This window comes from Drosophila pseudoobscura, chromosome 2 (assembly GCF_009870125.1).
Source record: "Drosophila pseudoobscura strain MV-25-SWS-2005 chromosome 2, UCI_Dpse_MV25, whole genome shotgun sequence".
In the NCBI taxonomy this organism is placed as follows: domain Eukaryota; kingdom Metazoa; phylum Arthropoda; class Insecta; order Diptera; family Drosophilidae; genus Drosophila; species Drosophila pseudoobscura.
Genome location: NC_046679.1, coordinates 26,232,366 through 26,249,777, shown reverse-complemented (window position 1 = coordinate 26,249,777; position 17,412 = coordinate 26,232,366). Strand labels below are relative to the sequence as shown.

At 44.3% G+C, this 17,412-nt stretch overlaps 1 protein-coding gene across 1 annotated transcript in view; it reads right to left on the bottom strand.

Moving 5' to 3' along the window:
* LOC4802799 (trophoblast glycoprotein) overlaps positions 1–17,412 on the bottom strand; it is a 44,128-nt gene extending 26,716 nt beyond the window's left edge. The window contains exons 1-2 of the mRNA XM_033385938.1: positions 17,367–17,412; positions 6,402–6,460 (exon numbers count right to left, since the gene is read on the bottom strand). The gene's annotated coding sequence lies outside the window, so the exon portion shown is untranslated. The remainder of the gene's footprint in view (positions 1–6,401; positions 6,461–17,366) is intronic.

The following is a 17,412-nucleotide window of genomic DNA, read 5'->3' as shown; positions in this document are numbered from 1 at the left end:
ATCATCTTCCACTCCCCCTCCCCCTCCCAATAGAAGTCACTTCCAATCAAAATGCACTTCACATTCTGGGCTTTCATCATTCATTAAGCTCCTCTGCCTAGCCCTGCAATCCCCACAAGCCCCCCCGAACAAATGTGTATCCTACGTTTAATTAACTAAAAAAATAAATCAAAAAATCCTCCTCCAAATCGAAATCTCCCATCAAATGTCCCGTCATACGTTCGGGCTTTCATTTTCAGGTATTTCTGAATGGATCTCGATCTACATTCGAATTTAAAACGTGAAATATGCATCCCCTCTTTAATCCTCTACTGAATATGGTATAATTTCTGCATAAAATTCAATTTTTGTGTTTTTTATTTTGTGCACTTGCAATATAATTTTATTTCTCGCTCTCCATCGAGCACTCAATCTCTCATTTCATTCTCTCGTTTCTGCCTTCTCTTTTTTTTTCGGTGGCCATTTAGCTGACCGCAGCGGTTGTGCCAGCGCCTCCCCCCCCCACCCCTCTTCATTCCCCTGGCAGTCTCTGCCACAACGACCACCGACCCCCCGCCCACCTCAATAGCATTTAAAGTTAAAAGCCATGAAAATCAACACATAACAAACCCATCCAATCCGAATCTCTACAAAAAAAATAAAGCGAGTCCGAGACACCCCACTTTTCTGCGGCTTTACGGAAATCGTAATTTAAAACTACGCCTCTGCGGCAGCATTCCTCTCTCCCCCCCCCCCCCCCCCCCCCCCCCCCCCCCCTCTCATTTCTAAACCCTTTTCTGCCTTTTTTTGCAGTGTTTTTTGGTACTCTTTTCGAAGGGTATTTCAGGCTGTGGTTTCTCTGAAACAAAGATAATCAAATATAAACATAGGAAAGACCTTGACTACCTTCAATAGGTAGAATTTTTGTAACTCCTCAAATTTTCACAAAGAACTCCCAAATATCGGTACGGATAGACCTACCATAGTAATATTAACCCCTTTTAAGTGCATCTCAACCTTCGGCACTCACAGTTTAGACCCATTTCATTTGCATTCGCTCGAGGGTTTTTTTCGTTTTTTCCATTGTGTGGATGTTGTATATTTAATTTCATTACGAGTGTTTTTTGTGTGCTTTGTGCTTGGTGTGGTGTGCGCAGCGCCATTGAGCGAAGAGTTCATAGAATTGCATTTCAAACATATAATAAATGGAATGCAAATAAAGTCCCGCCCTCCGGGGGAAGGACTGGGGGGGGGGGACCACATACGTGAAGCGCTAATCAACAGGCGGCAACATAATAAAACAAATAAAAATTAGTTTAATAAATGTAAAATAGAACTCGACTAGAGGGTTATCCTGTGCGGCAAACGATGAATTCTCTTAACGATATATGGATTCATATCCATATAACGTAGCCCCTTAAACAAAGGGTGAAACAAAAGCTTAAACAATCGATTAAACACCGATTTGGAGTCTTGCCACATTCCGCAGTTCATGCAGGATGACAGGATGACATTTAAAGCTAGTGTTTGTAAACAAAAATACAGATAGATATCGGCATAAATTTATGGGGATTATCCCCAATTTAAAGCTTTAAAATATAGAGAAAATGTGGAGAAAACAGTTCCCTCTCAGGCGGGTTTTCCTAATGGAATTTTGACAATTTTTAGCACCAATTGGAGGAGGAAGGAAGGGCAAGCAGTGCAAAGGAGACCCGTGGGGGGTGGGAAAATGCCGTCTCCTGATGTGGCTTTTCCTCCCATATCCATTCCTTTCTCTGTATGCGACTTGAAGCTTATTTAAACATTCAGCTTATATATTATTTCCATTGCGGGGAAAACTCCTCTGACAGCCGACAAGGCACAGCGTGACAGCAGGAGAAGGAGAAGCAGAAGGAGAAAGAGCAAAGAGAGAAGGTAGGAAAATCAGCTGGTGGGGACGTGGAGCAGAGGTGGGGGTTCCCTTCAGCTGAAGAAAATGTTGACAAGTTTATTTATTTCATCATCGCAGGTGCCTCACCTCTTGAAATTAGTTGGCGCTGTACAAAAAATATGCAAAACTTTTTCTTGAATGAATTATGAAATGGGGCAAAATGGGAAATGGAATGAAATGTGGCTGAGGTGAGGTTACCGCCAAGGTGAAGTCTTGGCTGGGAAAAGGGAAAGGGAAAATGCGAGTGCATTTTATGGAAAAGAAGTCCAAGAGCTCGGGAAATTCCATCGAATAACCTCCTTTCCTGGCATTTTCATGGGTGATTACATTAATTGGCTGCTCAATAGAGTTTTTTCAAAAGCGCTGCTTTCGATTTCAACAAATATTTCAAGGGTTCTTTGAAGGTTCTTTTGGATATGTATTTATTTGATAGCGGTTCATATTTCTGCTTCAAAGAATTTTAATGTTTTTACTGCTTAAAGCGTTCTCACTCTCTTTCTCTCTCTCCTCCCAATTTTTCCATTCACTATTCACCTTTTGGCTTCCTTTTTTTGGAGGAACGTGACTTCGGATTTGGATGAAAAATTTGGAGACAGACAAAAATGAAAGTGAATTACAAGTTATCTTCTTTCTCTCTCTCTCTCTCTCTCTATCTCTATCTCTTGCTCTGTTGTGCCTCTCTTTCCATTTTCATTTTCTACCCCCTTCCTTCCCTCTCTGGCTTTTCTTTTCTCCTCTTTTAATATAATTTTCAGGAAAAGTTATGTCTCATTTCTGTCACACAAATATTTCATGAGAAGGATTATTACATGGAGACGATGGATATCCATGCGTGATGGGAACACACTGGCAGAGAGAAAGAGGAAGAAGGGGGGGGGGGGGGGGGGGGGGGAAGCAGGTCCCAGACATTAATCATTACCTCAACTTTATAATTTTTGGCAAGGATTACGAAGCCGGCATTCATTCTGGCGTCGACTGGCATTCCCTATGTTACTTTCTCTCCCTCTCTCCCAGTCACCCCCCTCCCTTCTCTCTGTCTCTTTTGTATGCAACTACAATTTTTCATACAAAATGATGTCATTAAGCACAGAACTGAAACGAGAACTGTCGTCGACCGACGATGACAATAATGAGCCGGAGACAGAGACAGAGACAGAGCCGTAGTTTCCCCCCCCGGTGTCGCTATGTCCGGGAATAGGGAGGGGCGGTAAGGGGGGGAAATTACTTCGGGGGGTTCTGGCTTCAGGAAGCGGCAGGACACGAAAATCGTGCGACTAAATCCCCAAACAATTTATATGAACCTCAAAGCGAAATGACACGCCAGTTACAACGACAGCAGCGCCAAAAAAAAAGAGGAAAGGGAACGAGCGAGAGAGAGAGAGAGAAGGAAAGGGAAGGGCAGGGAAGGAGGGTGGCAAGGGATCAACAGGATAACAATAGTACGAAAGAACAGTTCAATTCCTGGTTCCCGGTTCCATTTCTCAGAAATAGTTCTAAGAAGGGTTCCAAAGTCCATAAGAAAGGCTGTAGATAAGGATAAGGAGCGAGAGAGAGAGAGAGAACGAAAGAAAGGGAAGGGAAGGAGGGTGGCAAGGGAGCAACAGGATAACAGTAGTACGAAAGAAGAGACGAGACTTTTGAGCAGTTCAATTCCTGGTTCCCGATTCCCGGTTCCATTTCTCAGAAATAGTTCTAAGAATGGTTCCCAAGTCCAGAAGAAAGGCTGTAGATAAGGATAAGGATCAAAGAAGGCCAGAAATACCGAAAGGAGCTGCAGGATATTGAAATCCCTTCTCCTGTAAAGTATAAGAATCATACGAGTATTCATTAAAAGTGAATCTTTTCCGTATAAATTCTCATTATTTTCTCTTTTTATCTCATTCTAAAAATTCTTTGGTAAGATCTTTGGGTACCTAAAGAAGATATCCTTTGAATCCATGTCTCCATGGCTCCAACATTTATTCCCCCACAAGAATTTGGCTCCAAAGCGGAGGATATGCGTCGCGTCTGGTATTGAATGGCTATAAAAGCGTTTGCTGATGATGAGGGAAGGGTAAGGGACAGGGGCAGGGGCAGGGGCCTGTGTCATGGCAACAAGGTGGATGGACAGAGGGAGAGAGAGAGAGAGAGAGAGTGTCATTACGTATGCAAGTCGGCTACGCACAAAACCCAAAAGCAAATACAGACACAGACCCACGAATACAGCACACACCTCTAGAGGGAGAGCCCCTCTCTTCCACCACCCACTTGTCATCTCTCCCTCTCTCTCGCTCCTCAAACATTTAGTTGGATTTTGGATTCAGCCGGATGAGACGAGAGGCGGACGGACGTTGACTGAATGACGACGAATTTTGAATACGAATTTCATTATATCCCGCACTCAATTATTCAGTAATCAAGTTAGCAGATAGAGAGAGAGAGAGAGAGAGAGAGAGAGAGGGGGGGTAGCGAAGAGGGGTGGCAGAGAGGGGAGGTATCCATTTTTCGAGTCTCTTGTATTTTCAATGAAAATGTTAACTAAATTTGTGGCAATTTTCAAGCCGCTCTTCCCTCTGGGCCGTAACCTTCCTCCTCACCATCCCCTCCCCCTCCCCCTCACAACGTCTAATTAACATTTGCCTAAATCTGTTTTGAGGGCGTGGCAGTAACAATAAGGCAGGGGGGGCAGAGAGGGAGCCATTCGTGAATTTTATATGAAGTTTTTCCCAGTGTATTTGTTTGTGGATGGCATCATGGCACCTCCATCCATCTCCACCCCTCCTGTACGGCACCCTTTGTATCTCCTAATCCCACTTTTGGCAGAAGCTAGGCAGAAGTTGTTCTGGCGGCGCGACTAATTATAATTATGCATCGTGCAAGTGCATTAATTATGGACAAGCCTCAAACTTGGCTACAAGTCGCTCTCTATTGTAAACAGGGAGCCAAGGATTTGAGGATAGAACTCGGCCCTGGGAGGCAGGGAAATGCCATCCGTTTGCTGTGATTTGATGTGTAGTTTGCGAGTAGTTGGTGGAGATACGCTACAGGAGATCCACAGACCCCAATGAGCAGAAGGATTCAACTCTAGATGGAAGAAAGGGCAAGAATAGGCTCCTTGGGGCATCCTTGTTGGGACGAGCTCGAGGTTGAAGACAGTTCCATCTGGCTGTTAGCGGATATAAGAATAGATCTATGGTGGAGAGATCTATGGATAATTGAGGGTAAAAGATCCTCTACAGAAGAGCTAATTTGTCTGGAAATAGTACAATTTTCTTCTGCATTTCCCAATTTCCATCTTTATTCTACATGGTAGACCCTTCGTGCTTCCTTGAGTCCTGATAAAACCCCTATTGTGGGTGTCTTCACACACAAATAAAGATATGAATCCCGCAGTCCTGCACAAAATAATTAGTATCCTCTTTATTATGCCAGGATCCCAGAGAGAGGTCTAAACCGCAGAGACGTGTGACATGACATGTCGCTCCTATCCTTAGATTTTCCACTCATTCCGTACCTGAGAAATTTCTTAAGTTTCCCCGTAGCACACACACACTATCGAAGGCAGGACACCACCCAGAGGACACTCTACTCTTGGCAAACATTTGCTTTGAGTGGAGCCATGTGCCCCACAGGCCCCACCATGCCACACACACACATTATAAACATTTAAGACACCGCATAAATTAAATTAATTGCCAAAGTTTACAATTTTTATTACCACAAAACGAGGAGGCGCTCATAGAGAGCGCGGAGAAGAGAGTGGGGGAAAGAGTAATCGCTTTTCATTGTTTACCCAAATCACTTGGCACAGTCTCTGAGAAAAGTTTTCAACACTTTAAGCACAAAAGTGGGGGGCGGGGAGAGCTGTGCGGTTTCCCATTTAAAATTTAAGCGCCTTCAAAGGGAACAAACTGCTTCCTCCTCCCCTCCTCCCCCTCATTAGGTCACTGCATTGGAAATTTAAATGTCAAATGTCTCGAAATGTTCCCCATTTTCCTCAGGGAAAGTGGGAAAGTGTTCCCCTGTTGGAAGGGAAAGAGGCAAGAGAGTGAGTGAGGAGGGGGGGGGGGGGGGGTCACTCTTGTTGTTCTTTTTACGCCTCTTTTGGGTGCAATTAAAAATTATGTTTATATTTATTTTCCTCTCTTTTGGGATTTTTCCCTTTTCCCTTTTCCCCTGCCACTTTCCCTTTCCCTTAAGCCCAAAACTCGTGTACAAATTAAACAAATAATACAACAACACAAAAAAAAGGCGGAAATGAAAATACAAAATGGCCGTCAACGTTGACAGCTGACAGGAGTATCCGAGGGCCGATTATGTTTGCTTTAGGGAGGAATGTCGAGAGTCGAGAGAATGGAATGCCAGAAAGATGGAATGAACCGCAGTGCAGTTTGCAGTTGATAAATATACGAGCATATACGGATATACATACATATGTATGAGTATATCCCTAATTAATAGAAATTTATTCAGCATTTTCCATGGTTTACATGGATTTTTAGGCCGTTCTTACCTCAAAATCTGTTGTCTGTGTAGATTATCCAGATAGAAACCAATGAATGTCCATAGAAACTGAAAATTATATCGAAATGTTTATATTTCTATGGCAAGTGGCAATATTCAAGAAAAGAGTGCGAATTAAAGTAACCTTTTGTCTTCGATTCTTTTCTCATCAATTTCATTCGTATTTCATTTGTACAGATATCATTAATAATTTGGAGAGAAATCATAAGAATACTTTACCAATCTAAGCCATATCCCTTGCCAGTTTCCTATCGCTTTTATGCCTTGTTCCTTACCCCTTCGAAATATGCCTTTCCTTTCCTCTCTACACTTTCCTCTGGCACTATTTTTTTTGGCAGTGGGACATCGCCATCGACGACGGAACAAAAGGAAAGAGCAAAGAAGAAATCGAAACCGAAACCGAAAAAAGATTATATACGGAGGAGGAGTGGAGGGGTAGGAAGGGCAAGGGGCTAGGAGGGTGGGGTAGGGTTTCGGGGGACTCTACGAGAATAAACCCTCGATGCGAATGCCATGTTCTCATATATTCTCTGCGAATATTCGCATATATGGAGGAGCCTTGTTATCGCCACTTTCTGATTCTTTTCTTCCATTTTTGGGCGTACACATGGTCCTTGGGGTATGCTCGAATGAGGAAAGGAATGGCAGAGATCTACGACACCAGTGAGGAATCCATAAGGACACATCCGTGGAAGTGGCTTTCAAAACCGTTTTTAATAATCGATCGAATAATTATCGACAATGTATAAATGCGGAATAAATCAATAATTGATTAAAAATCGATAGTTCTTTTAGTTCGATTCATGTGTACATCGATTCTTAGCCGATTTCTCGACGTTACTTGTAAATGATATAGAAACAATCGATACATCGATTAAAACGCGCTTAAAAAGAGATGAATGGCTGCCTTCAAAGACCATCAAAGTAGTCCATCTTTAGGCTGGGCGGCGCCTCCTTTTTTGGTAGCAAAAGTAGGAGGCAGAATGAGAAGCAGAAGCAGAAGCAGCAGGAGCAGGAGAATGTGGCATGGGGCATGTGGCATGGGGCCTGCGGCAGACAGAGAAAAATGCTGTTAAACAAGTTTCTGTTTCTGTTTCGGTTCTGGTTCTCTTTTATTTTCCATCTCCATCTCCATCGTGTCGTGGCATATGACCAGCGTAGGCCTTGAAAACCTTCTCTTCTCCTCGCTCCTCGCTCCTCTCAACTCTCTCCTCTCCTGGTTTGTTCTGCAACGATTTTTGTGTGTGGCGGCACTTAATAAGCAGCCGAAATCACTCGTATTTGCCACAGAACTTGTTCCACTTGCCGCCTTTGTTGCTACTCCTTCTAAATCCACCAAAGATACATGTTCCTGGGGCGCACTTTGGGAAACAAGATACAAATCTATCTGCCAAAGTTGTCGTCAAACATAAGAAAGTGGCAAAAAGTTGTGCCTCCTGCCTTCGCCAGAATTCAATTTGCAACAAAATACAAATACACACACACACACACATGTATGCATGTATGTAAAGGCGCTGCCCCCAACGGAGTCGACAGCAGGAGGGGGAGGAGGAAGGCAAAGGAGCTCCAAGAGCAGTACGAGTTTTCTTGGTAAAGTTATTTACGGCCAACATGCCACGCTTTGTGTCCCGCTCTCCCCCTTCCCTCTGCACCCCCACCATTCATATGTTGTAAATTACGTTACGTATACGCAACGTTTGCCTCCCTCACTCGCCCTATGAATATAGAAATGAGTAAAAGAACAAAAAGTAAACGGCAGTAAATTAGGCGAAAAATTCAATAATTTTCTCCATCTACGAGGGGCGGTGTGAAAGGAGGGGGCGGCGGCCTGTGTGTTTGTGTGTCCTTAAGAGCGAATAAATATCCCAAAAAAGTTCCAAGACGAAGCTACAGGAGGTGGAGGCTTATATAATGTTTGGGGGTGAATCACAAGAGGGGCAAAGGGATGGTAGAAATTGGCTAGAATTTAATGGACACTTAATGGAAAACATATTAATTGTAATATTTTACGGACTTTCCTGGAACTCCCTTTACGAAATATTGCAGGCAAGCAGGAAGGCCTAAGGCAGGATATCATGTATTATATATATTATATACCCCAAAGGAACCCCTAAGATGATCCTTTATTTGCTGAAACTTTTAACCCCATTCGAAGCTCGTTTCAGCAGTGAATTAACCCGCAATGCTCATCCCCCAATAATCCCCAATCTATCATTAATATTCCTCTCCCTTAATCGACATATCACAGGCCAGGGAAGGAGAAAATTGAAGGCGTCAAAAATATGCAATTAAGAACCCCAAAGGTTCCCCTCAAAGGGGGAGCTGGAGAGAGAAGCACGAAGATGGCGTTGGTGGGAGGGAAGCTACTAAGCATTATCCCACGCCTCTCTCTCTCTCTCTCTGTCTGTCTGTCTCAGAGGAAAGATCTCCTTTCCTCCTCTCTGTCTCTCGCTGTCTCTCCGTTGAACTTTCAGAGTCCGAAATGCGACTCAGAAACTAATCAGGCAAACATAATGCAAAGAGAGAGAGCGCAGAGCGAAGGAAGGAGCGCAAGCGAGGAGAAGCACAAGATAAGGAACGCAGGAGAGAGGGAGAGAGAGAGAGAGAGAGAGAGAGCGAGCAACAGGATTGTGCAGGCAAGAAAGCTGCGGCGCGGGCAGAGCATGAGGCAGCGAAATGTGATAACGAAACGAAAAGCGAGCGAAATCCTCAATTCATTGCACTCACACACACACACACACACACGTAGGAGATACAAAAAAAAACACACACATGGGAGCAGTGTGGCTGTAGGCGCATGCCGGAGAGTCGACCCAGTGATACCCAGTGTCCAGAGATCAGAGGGCAACGAGGAAGTAAACGAATGAGAGTGTAACCCACCCCAGGGGCAGCACATCCGATCGATATGAGGGGGGGAAACGATGGGGAGAGACGACAAACAAGAGCAGTGGCGTAGAGTGCTGACAAGCTATAGGTTTTTACAGATTTTCTAGGGTATGCAAAGCCCACACGCCCGACTCTTCACTCACGCATACAAATAAGTAGAGTCGGGAGGCCCCTCCCGAAAGACACACCGTCACTGCACTGCCCCTCTACTCCTCCCCGTGCCTCTCTCCAGCGTCTGGGAGGCAGGGAGCAGGGGGGCAGACAGGGCAGCTAGTGGCCATGGCCCGAGCAGCGGTGGCAATAACACACAAAAAAACAAGAGTAATAACAGCCCAAAAAATGGTTAAAAACAAAGCAAAAGAACAACAAAATGCAAAAGACGAATGGGGAATGCCCTGCAGGCAAATGAGAGAGAAAAAAGAGGGCAAAAGGAGAGCACAAGGAGGGAACAAATTGAATGACAGATGGAACCAAAAATCAAGCAGAAAATTCATCGATTCTTCAACAAAGGAACCGAAACCTAAGACCGAATCGTTGCCTTAATTTAATACAATTTTATTTAGGTGTTTGCTGGGTATTCTTCGCCCAAAACTCTGTTGTCCAAATATTTCTGCAAAAAAAAACAACTAAAAAGTGTACCAAGATTGCGTTCTATATTCCATATTTCCCTGGAAACTAACCTCCCTCCCCCCCGGAAAGACAACAGCTAAAAACAGAAAACAATGCATAAAAAAAAACCTTATAACCGGAGGTCCTGGCGTTTTTTTGGGCAGAGCACCAGGCAGCATCTGGCAGACAATGCTTCGCCCCGTCTAAACACAAAACACACACATGCTCGTATCTGGGGAGGAAGGAGAGATGCCAAGGGAGTGAGAGAGAGAGAGAGAAAACAAGAAAAACAGAGAGAGGAGAGAGAGGGGGCCGCATAGACAATTGGAGCGACTTTCTTATCAAAAATGTGAGGCTGTTGGGGTACGAGAGTCCTTGAAAAGGGGGGGCGAGCACAGTAGGGACACGGACACGGCTCTCTCTCCCTCTTTGCTTTCCTTTCGTTAGTTTTTCCCCCAAAGAACCGTAGAAGATGGCAAACAATTTCCCACGAAAGTCAAGGGAATATGTTTTGGGCCACAAAAAAGAAAAGAATCTCTCCCCAAAACTCCTTCAAAATACTCATTAGATTTTCAACGAAAAGCCCCCTTGCTAATGACAGCCCACCCCCCCTTCCTCTCCTCTCCCCGCCCCGCCCCCTCGCGATCGTTGCGCAAATAAATCAGAAAATTGTTTAACGATCTCTGCCCCCAATTTTCGGCGAGTTTTTTCGTTAGAAAAGAGGTGCAGGGGGCCGGTGGGGGTAGGGGGTAGGGGGCTATGCTATGGAGCATGGATGGGGGGTGGCAAATAAATCACTCAAGTTTCACTCCGACTTTCATTCCATTCATTGAAAACCACTTCCGACATCTGCAAATATGGTGGCCCCTAAAAGTGGGAAAGTGGGCTTAAAGTGGCAGAGGGGGGGGGGGGGGGGGGGGGAGGAACCAGACGGACCAGAGGTGCATATATCCGTCCCCTTAAACCCCCCAGAAAAAAGGCTAACCCTTAGATCGATTTTTCAATGACTTTTTGGGCGGAAAAGCATTAGCAGGGAAATGAAAAACAGGAGGCTAAAAAAGAGAGTATGGAGCGTGGCAAGCTTAGGAAGAGAGGCAAGAGTCGGAGGGGGTGAGGGGAAAGGTGAGGGGAAATGCCTTAAAAGTCGACAGCCAAAACACGAAAATTAAATCCCAAAGATCGAGAAATGTCTGTGTTTTTTTTGCTCAGGAAATCTAATTGATGAAAAGCCAAAGGAATTTCTCCCCAGGAAATCCTTGGGTTATAGAACACATGTACGTACAACCGATTCCTATTCCCATTCCGATTCCGATTCATGGCTCCTTTCATACATCTTTTTGGAAATTGGCCTCACAATTGGCAATCGGAATGCAAATTGGTTTCATATTCCAATTCCAATTCATTTGCCATTCACCATTTTCAACATTTTGGTACACATTTTCAGCTCTCCCCCCCCCCCCCCCCCCCCTTGCGCTTCCCGCATTAGTAATTCAATGATTTCCATGTCTATTTGTTTGCCACACGGAGTTGGTCCTCTCTCCCTCTCCCTCTTCCCGTCGCCCCTCCTCCCCTCCTCACGTGTGTGTGTGTGTGCCTCACATTTTGGCCACAAATTAAACTTATGGCTTGTGTGGGGGCGGTCCTCCTCCTTTGGCTAATGAGGAGGCAGTGCCTGCAAAAGGACGAGAAGGTGCTGTATACAGTAGGTGGAGGGGCGCAGAGGTGCAGAGGGGAGAGGGGTGGGTGGCTAAGAGATGCAGATGCCTTGGCAGCAAAAGGGCAGCAGCCACCGCGTGCAGGCCGGGTCCTTTGAATTTGCTCAAAGCAAATCAATTGCCACAATTTCTGCTACCATTTCTGCTGCAATCTCCAACGATTCGAATATGCAGGTGGTTTACTCGCTCTCTTTCTCTATATATATATAGAATCCACCTAGTCCTAGAAACCCACTCCCTAGCCCTCCTAAATCTCTCCTAAATCTCCTAAAACCTAATCCTAAATCCTACCTTCATTCCATGTGGTATTTTTGTTGAAATTAAGAGGCATGGAATGTGCAGTTGGACGCTACAGCTGCCCCTCTGCCCCTGTTGCAAGGTTAAATATTTGAGAAAAAAGAAGGAAATATCTAAACAGACTCTTCTTTAATTCCTGGCTTAAACGAAGCGTTTAAAACCTCCCTTTGCTGGCATTTCAATCAAATCAAAAGCGGTAGATGAAATCTCAACAGATTTTCTGTGGCAGCGAATCACTTAAGTAACTCCCGATGCCAGCCAGCCTGTGCATGTGGAAAGGATACGACTCTTGGCTGCAATCCGCCAACTGAAAGATGCAGCGACTCGAAACTTTCAAAGATGAAGATGCATCGCAGAGGCAGAGGCAGAGGCAGCGATGAGGCCATGCCGTTCTCATATTTATCTGAAAGCTGAAAAACATTCACGAATATTGTATGAATCGAATCCAGCCCCAGAGTCCAGCAACTTAATTGAATCGCAAAAATCTACCTTTAAGGGTGGAAAATATTTGCATAAAATCACAATTAAAGCGATTGCTGGCAACGATTCGATGGCTTTAATTGAGATACAGTGTGTGTGGGAGGGGAGGGGGGGAGGGGGGGCACGACTGCATACATTACTCGTATCTCTATCTCTGTCTGTGTCTGGCACCTCTTTTTCCTCCTCCACCTCGAAAGTGGAGGCGTCGAAGCGTCGATGCAAATTTATGACTCACAGAGGTGGATTTTTCCCTGTGTGTCTGCTGTTGCACGAACGAGTATCTAGTCGCTGCAACAATTGCCAGTAATTGTCGCTTACATGTTAAAGAGCCACCGACTATGAGGCCAAAAAGTTTCGAATGGAGAGAGGTAGAGGCATCTCGCATCTTAGGCACTTCTTTCGTCTCTCCTTCTCTCCATCTCTCTCTCTCTCGGTCTCTTTTTATCTTCTTCTTTTTCTGTCTGCACCACATTCTGCCTTTGAGGCATGCCACAAGTCTGTTTGTCTGCCGCCTGCCATTGCCACTCGTCTGCGTCTCGTTTTCGTTCCATTCCATCCGGTATTTGAGTGTGATGGAACGTGCCACAAGCTGCTGCCGCTTCTGCTGCCACGAGCTTCAGGAACATTTTCTTTTCTCATTTGCGGCACTCGTCCTTCCGCTCTGCCACTTTCTCGTCTCCTTTTTTCCCGAAATTTATTTGTATACCTGGAAAAATCTACAGGGTAGCATGCAACACAGGAATGCATAGAAAATGAGGGCAAGTTTGGGGATTTTGTAGGAATAGTAAAAGAAAGCCACTTCAAGAGCCAATTAATAGGAAAACCTTGGGATTTATCGCAGTATCAACAGGAAATTCCATTGCTGGGTAGCATCTATGTCTGTAGATTGTACTCGAAACGGGTAACACCTCTCATTTGTTTCCTTCCTTCTTATTTTTGTCTTTTTTCCGCCTGCTGTCTGCGGCTTATTGTGTGAATTACTGCTGGGCCAACATTCGACTGTCCTCCTCCCATCCCTGCCTCTAAAGGCAAGAGAATCGCCCTCGGAAGGTACGCGGCGTTTCCTGGGGAGAGACGGAGGCCATAAGAAGTTGAGTTGTGGCACCTTCGGAAGGAGAGTCGAGGCAGGCTTCTCGAGGAAGATGTTTCGAGGGCCTGGAGCAAGGTCTAAGCTCCTCGGATTACACCTATCAGTCGTCTTGTCGTCCCTCCCTTCCTTCCCGGCTGCCTCTCCTGTCTCTCACATGACTTCAGAGGAGAGAAGGCGATGGCGAGGCGGAGGCGGAGGCAGTCTTCGCCTTTGTGGCACGGTGGAAAGGTCAATCCAATGGCTATGCCCCGGACCTATTCCTCTTTCCTTGCCCCCGATCCAATGGACTGTCAAATTTAAAGATAATTAGGCATTAAATTGTTGCAATTTAGAAACAAATTAAAGTGGACGGCAAGGAACACATTTAAGTGGAATTCCAGGAGGGAAAGCACCCAGAATGGCCTTTCTGGCTTAAATTAATTAAATTGCCGAAAATGTATCAAGAGAAAACGATTTAAGACTGAGATTTTCCTCTCCAGACTCTGGGAAATTCAGGGAAAATAATTAAACTGAAAGTAGGCCTAGGATCTGGATTTAATTTCCATTTGAGACTTCTTTGAAGGCTGGACAGGACTGGTTTTATGCACAGAGAATCCACAGAGGATTCAGTGGAATCGTACTTACATATTTCCAACACTTTTTGGCGGACTTTTGAACACTGTAAAGTACTGTACTTTTGAGTGTTCGAAACCGAAGTAAATTGTCCACCAAGAAGGTTCTGATTTTATAGAATTTGTTAGATTCAAAATCGATTCCGAGTTCCAAAAAATACGCTGTTTAATGCAAGAAACATTTCAAATCCTTGGCATCTTTTCTTTGTAGCCTACTTTTGGGGAACATCCAATGAAATACATATATTCGAAACTTCCCCGAAAATCGCTCCCTGATTCAAACCGTTTTTGTTATTCTTTCCCCAAAACGACTCCTGAAAAAGCCACAAAACTAAACAAAATACTCCACTCGTACGAGTGAATGAATGTATCTGTATCTGGTTGTGGTTGCTCTCCCTCCCTTTGTCTCTCTGGCTCTGAGTTCAAAAAGTCAAAACTTATTCATTCGCCCATAAATATAGAGACATTTGTTGCAATTTCCAGGTTTTTGTTGCACTTTTCCTTGAGAAATAATTAGAAAGAAATATTTCATCGAAAAGCACAGAGAAGATCCTTGCCACAAAATGAATTTGCATACAATTTTAGAGGCAGGAAGAGACAGCAAAGGGGTGGCAGGATTTCCCAGGGAAATTCCTGCTGATGTGTCTCCGTGTGGGGCTTCGGGGGGGCTTCGGGGGGGCATGTGGCAGACAGCAATAAAACATACACAACTTGTCACGACTCTGACACTGATTGAAATTATAAACTGTCACCGAAAGCCATCCCTTAGCTACGCACAGCCACACACACACACACAGAAACACACTCCAAAACACACAGATACAATTCCCAAAAGGAGCTCCATACATGTCTGTGTGTGTGTGGGGATGTGTGTCCTGTCTTCTCTATGGATCTCTGATGTATATTATTATTTGAGAATTTTTGCATACAAATTAGGAAGGTCTCCATCCTGCCTTCTGCCTCCATCCCTGCCTGCGCTTTTCCTGCGGAAAATCTATGCCAAATATTTGGCCCAGAGAAAGTGTTGTCTGAAGGGGAAAAGGAGGACGCAAAGGAGGAGGAATCACGAGCAGAATGCCCAGCGAAAATTGAGCTCATTTTTAGGTCTCCAGGACAAAGTTTTCATGGAAGCGATAGAAAAAAAATAGGAAAATCAGGGGCAAGGGGATGGCTATGTGGAAATGTACAATCCTGACCATGCAGCAACTCCTCTATCTATCTTGTTGCTCTGCTGCTGTGGCGCCTCTTGTGTTGCATGAAGGAAACTTTTAAATTGTGCGTCACCCAACGAAAGTATATGAAAAATGGCACGAAAACAAAAGTTTTTTCCATCAAAGGAGCGGCAGGACCTGCTGCTGGCAACAGGGAATGCAGGATACCAGTCAGTGGAGTCGTAATTGAGGCAAACTATGAAATACGAGTGCAAGAGCAAAAGATGCAACAGCAGCAAGCAAATTGTAATCAATGGAAACCTATTTTTCCAAGGCAAAAGTAGAAAATATGAGGTTGATAAAGGGGTTTAAAGATACAAAGATACATTTATGGCACTACCAGGAGATGGGAAAGGAAGAGGTAGCTGAAAGGCTTAAAGAAAACCTCCCTTAAGAGAATTTTATTAAAGTTACGCACAAAATGGGATTATATGGGACGGACATTGGATCAAACCTTGGGATATGAATGCGAGAAATATAGGACATACTCGTATATGAAACTAAAGTTTTCTTGGAAAACTAAACACTTTCCGCAGTAGGGGGAAAACTCATGGGAAAACATGGCAAAACAACTCAAGAGATAAATGGACTTAATCTAAAGACTTGCATCTAAAAGTTGTAACATTGAAAGCGCAAAGGAAAACCAAAGAAAAACTCTAATTACCATTTCTCAATTGAATTTCCCAGGGAAGACCCCCGCCCTTCTCTCCACCCCCCTCTCCTGACTGTCAATACGTGGCTGTAGTTGTGGCATAAATAACCCAAGAACCAACAAAAAGCAACGAATGTTCCACACAGAACATTAAACATTACATTTCCATAAAAGGAGGAGTAAAGGGGGGGGGGGGGGGGGGGGGGAGAGCGGGAAAAACTAAATTTCAATTAGTGATTCTTTCTCCTCCATAAAGCAAAGGAGAAGCGGAGGAGTGGGAAGCGAAAAAAGAAGAAGCCCTGCCAAAAAAAAAGAAAACCGAACTTCGTCTGCTGTCATCGGAGTCTCTTCGCCTCTCTTCGCCTCTCTTCTCTTCGCTTTTCTCCTCCCCCACTAATTGTTCCCTCTTCTAACAGCGCTCCCCCCCTCCCCTTCCCCTCCTCTACTTCGGTTCGGTCTCGTGTCTGTTCTTGACTTTCGGGTCTTTCGGCATCGGCTTAAAGTTGACAATTAAAAACTTTTTCGGAGCTCCTTTTTTTGTGTTTTTAATTATTCGTTTGTTGTACGCTACCCTTTGCAGAAAGAGGGTATGATCGGCACGATCGAAACGAATGAAAATTAAGCTAGGAAGTCTACCGAATATAGATAGAAAAAGCAGGCATGATAGCTTGAAGATATTTTTGCTTAGATTTAAAATCAAATTTATAAATAAACAAACACCAAAATCCATCAGTCTACAAAAAGGAATATGTTTAGTTCTTTTGATTTTTCATGAATATCTTTTACTTTTAATCGATTTAAATAAGTATCGTGTTTTTCTAAGGTATCTAAAACTTCGATATCCAAAGCTAGTTTCGAGTTCTTTCTGATTTTTGTTGCTGTTGTTTTAGTGCTGCTTCTCTAAATGAGTTTTTTGTCAACAAAGAGACAGACCAGAGAGAGAGAGAGACAGAGACAGCAAGCTGGAGAGACAAAGTTTGTCAAACGCAAAACTGTGTGCAAATTAGTTTAGTTTACTGCCATTTTCACAATCTCTCCACTTTTTCGCTTTTTTCGTTTGGTTTTATCTCTCTTTTTGTTTGGAAATAATTTAAATTTTCAAAGGTACTGCTTTTGATTCGAGTTCTGCTGCTCCTCTCTGTCGCCAATTGGGAGTAAGGCTTCAGCAAGTTGTCGCAGGGGCAAGGACAGAGAGAAGTTTGGTGTTTGATACTTTTTGCATGCCACGACGGAGAACAGAAAGGTGTATTTTTAGGTGAGTCGTTCTCAGAGAGCTCTCTGCTGCATCACCCTCCCCTTCCCAAAGCACACCTTGGTCGGCGCGGATCGGAGCTTCGGGTATGTGGGCGGGCGGCTCAGACATTGTCTCACACACACGCGCACACACTTATGAAAAAACTCACCTCAGTTTGGCCGCTGCGACTGCGCTGCTGCTTCTGCTCGAAAACT